Raw genomic sequence first — 3,952 nt, 5'->3', positions numbered from 1 at the left:
ATCACAAGAAATACAAAAAATTAGCCAGGCATGGTGGTGCACGTTTGTGGTTTCAGCTATTCGGGAGGCTGAGGTAGGAGGATTGATTGAACCTGGGAGGCAGAGGTGGCAGTGAGCTGTGATCACACCTCTACCCTCCAGCCTGGGCAACACAATGAGACCCTGTCTCAAAAACAAAACAAAAAACAAAACAAAACAACAACAAACACACACACACACCCCCAAAAAAACAAAACAAAACCCCAAAAAGCAAAAACACGAAAAACAAAAAGACCCATATAAATTAGTTAAAAAACCCCTAAACACCTTAAAACTAATGTTTATGTTCCCAAATCATCAATGAAACTGACATAAATGTTTCAGTAGGATTTTGAGTTGATGGCTTGATCCCCTTCTCCCTTTGTTTTCCTAGAAGAAGGGCCTAGAGAGGTTAATAACATTTCTGGAGTAAACACAAGAGTATGCTAGCATTGAACCCTAGGTCTCCCCAGTTTTCTGTCCTAGATGTGCCCGGGTTCCTGACAAGGAGAGCAGATTTTACGAGGGACCTGCCACTGTGTGTCATTGCTCAGCTTCTCCACTCAGTTGACTTTATATTAGTTTCTTAGGGCTGCTGTAATATGGTCCACCAAACTGTGTGATTTGAAAAGAACAGAAATTTATTGTCTCACAGTTCTGGAGGCTGGAAGTTCAAAATTAAGGTGTTAGCAGGGTGAGTTTTTTTTTTTTCCTGTTGAACAAAGAATGCTTTATTAATACAAATACACACAAACCCTAAAGCATGAAGAAATTTAAATATTTATGTCATAGTAAACAGGTGGTAATTCAACATCCAGGGTCAACAGAAGGGTTGAAGGAGACTGCAACAGATTGGGTTCCCATGGTGGAGAGGGCATCTTCACAGGCGAAGGCGGGCCCAGCTGAAACAGCTTTTCAAGCTCTCTCTCCTTATCAAGGATCATAAGAGGCACTCCACTTAAGGGGAGGCCTGCAATCTGGTGCACTTCAGGTTGGTTAAAACTCTCAAAATCTAGAAGATTGAAGTGAAAGAATTTTTCTATTTCTGGGTAGGCATTATCTGAGGAAAGAACAGAGCTTTTTGCTTTAACAGTCTTCCTGGTCATCTTTTCGGCAGAGAAATTTGGGTGTTTTAGTTTGAGGAGTCTGTTGGTCTTTACTCACGTTTCTGTAGCTGTGTTGACAGTTCCAAAAGCCGCCTGGTAGTTTTAGGTAAGGCTGGTAAAGCGTTGGACATTTTGCCAACATGTGGTGTTGAAACTTGAGATCTCCCCTCTAAGGCTTTGATTGAAGGTCCAGATGCCAGCTTCAGCCTATCTTTAGGAGCTGCATGGATACCTGGTTCTCCATTCTCCTTATCAACATAGATCAGAGCAGGGTGGGTGGGTTCCTTCTAAGGGTTCTGGGGGAGAATCTGTTCGATGCCTCTCTCTTTGCTTCTGGTAGCCCCAGGCATTCTTTGGCTTGTGGATGCAACTCTGCTGTGTTCCATCTCCACATGGTGTTCTCCTTGTGTGTCTGTGTCTTCTTGTATGGACACCAGTCATATTGGGTTAGGGGCCCACTCTGCTCCAGCAGGACCTTATCCTGACTAATCACATCTGTAACAAGCCTATTTCCAAACATGGTCACGTTCTGAGGACTTCACTATATCTTTTTTGGGGCCACAATTTAGCCCATGACATACCCCTGAATGATGAAAAGAGTAGAATTTGGGACATTACATTTCTAAGTAGTTAGAAAAACTACTTTTGTTTAGCTAATAAAGGAGGTATTTGAAGTTGTCCCTTCAGCTTTAATGTTTTTAAAAACTTTTGACTCTAGGGCTTGACTGATGGGTTAAAGGCTGTCCCAATTTTAGCCGCAGGTCAGTCATTTCACCTGTACCCTTCTTTGCCCTCAGGTGTGGATTAAGGACCTGGAGGCTGGAGGGGTTTTTCCTTTAGCAAGTGTTCCTATGACAAAATACTGAGCTGTTGACTGGGGCTGGGAAGAGGGGATATCCTTAGGACTCCTGTAGAGGGTTTATTCCGGTGTCTCTAAAGCCTCTTGGGCTTTATCTCTATGTTAAAACTCTCTTTTGGGCTTTTGGGATGCGGACTGACAGACCCTGCATGCCTGGAGGATGCTGGGCCACTGGGAGCTGGCTTATCTTTTTTTTTTTTTTTTTTTTTTTTTTTTTTTTTGACATGACCAAGTTGTGTTTATTTTAGGAATGCAAAGTTGGACTGATATTTGGCCATCAATCATGTTATCCACCATATTAAGAGGATAAAGGAGAAAATGAATATAATTCATAGGTACAGAAAAAGTGTTTGATTAATGCAACATCCATCCATGGCCCCCAAAAATGTTTTTAAGAAACTCAGAAGTAGAGGATTTTCTTAATCTAATAAGAATAGTTACAAGAAAGCTACAGCTAATATCATGTTCAATGGTAAAATGTTGAAAGCTTTCTCTATGATATAAGGAATAAGACAAGAATGCCAGTTACCATCACTTTTGTTCAATAATGCTATGGACATCCTAGGTATAAAAATTAGAAAGAAAAAAAAACCATTTTTGTTCACAAGTACTATAATCATGTCTGTAGAAAATATCAGTGAATCCATATGTACAGTATTAGATTAGTAAATAAATTTAGCCAAATGGCTGGCCAGTATTTTAAAATGAATCTTATTTCTACATACTAGTTATAAACAATTAGGATATGAAATTGAGAAAACAATATCACTTACACTGGTATTAAAAAACCCCAAATATATAAGAGCAAGTCTAACAATAGCTATAAAAGACCTAATTTAAATGAAAAGGTATAAAACATAACTAAATGTAGAATAACTAAAAACTTTAAACAAGTGAAACAGCTGTCAGCAGTAGGGTGAATAAAACAGTAGTGGAATATTCATACAATGAAATGCTATATGGCTAAAAGCGGGGCCGCGTGGCCTAATGGATAAGGCGTCTGATTCCGGAGCTGGCTTATCTTACTCTGCTCCAGGCTAGGGACCGAATAAGCTCAACGAGCCGTTTGCACAGCTGCAATGATTCCTGGGAGAGGGCTTCTTACCTGGTTCCTGAATCAAGAATCATTTCAGTGTTAGGTGGGATCCATCCAGACCAGTCACCTAGACAGTTCCTTAAATTGGGATTTTATTTTACTTTTATTTATTTTTTTTTGAGACGGAGTCTCGCTTTGTCCCCAGGCTGGAGTGCAGTGGCGCCATCTCCGCTCACTGCAAGCTCCGCCTCCTGGGTTCACGCCATTCTCCTGCCTCAGCCTCCCGAGTAGCTGGGACTACAGGCGCCCGCCACCATGCCCGGCTAATTTTTTGTATTTTTAGTAGAGACAGGGTTTTACTGTGTTAGCCAGGATGGTCTCGATCTCCTGACCTCATGATCCACACGCCTTGGCCTCCCAAAGTGCTGGGATTACAGGCGTGAGCCACCGCGCCCGGCCAATTGGGATTTTTTTAAGCAGAAAAAGAGGATATATTGAGAATGATGGAACTCCTGTCTGAAATGAGAACTATATATAACTCCTGGATTTTTTCCTTTCCCTCAACTCCCTGGCAATGGATTGAATGTTTGCGTCCCCCACAAATTCTTATGTTGAAATCCTAACCCTCAACAGGACAGTATTAGAAGGTGGGGCTTTTGGAAGGTAATTAGATCTTAAGAGTAGAGCCTTTAAGAATAGGATTCGTGCCCTTGAATGAGAGCCACAAATAGCTCTCCAGACTTCTGTCTGCCATGTGAGGAGACAATGAGAAGACAATAGTCTTCAACCTGGAAAAAGGCTCATACCAGAGCCTGACCAAGCTGGCACCTATCTCAGATTTCCAGCTTCCAGAACTGTGAGAAATCCATTTCTGATTTTTATAGGCCGCCGGTATATTGCATTTTTATGGTAGCAGCCTGAACAGACTCAGGC

At 41.5% G+C, this 3,952-nt stretch overlaps 1 pseudogene; it reads right to left on the bottom strand.

Annotated features, from left to right (window-relative positions):
* Window positions 1-791: 791 nt before the first annotated feature.
* Window positions 792-1,644, bottom strand: LOC129007678 (securin-like; annotated as a pseudogene).
* Between the last annotated feature and the right edge of the window lie 2,308 nt (window positions 1,645-3,952).

Source organism: Pongo pygmaeus, chromosome 9 (genome assembly GCF_028885625.2).
Source record: "Pongo pygmaeus isolate AG05252 chromosome 9, NHGRI_mPonPyg2-v2.0_pri, whole genome shotgun sequence".
Lineage (NCBI taxonomy): Eukaryota > Metazoa > Chordata > Mammalia > Primates > Hominidae > Pongo > Pongo pygmaeus.
The sequence above is the reverse complement of the archived record's forward strand: the minus strand, read 5'-3'. Positions and strand labels throughout refer to the sequence as shown.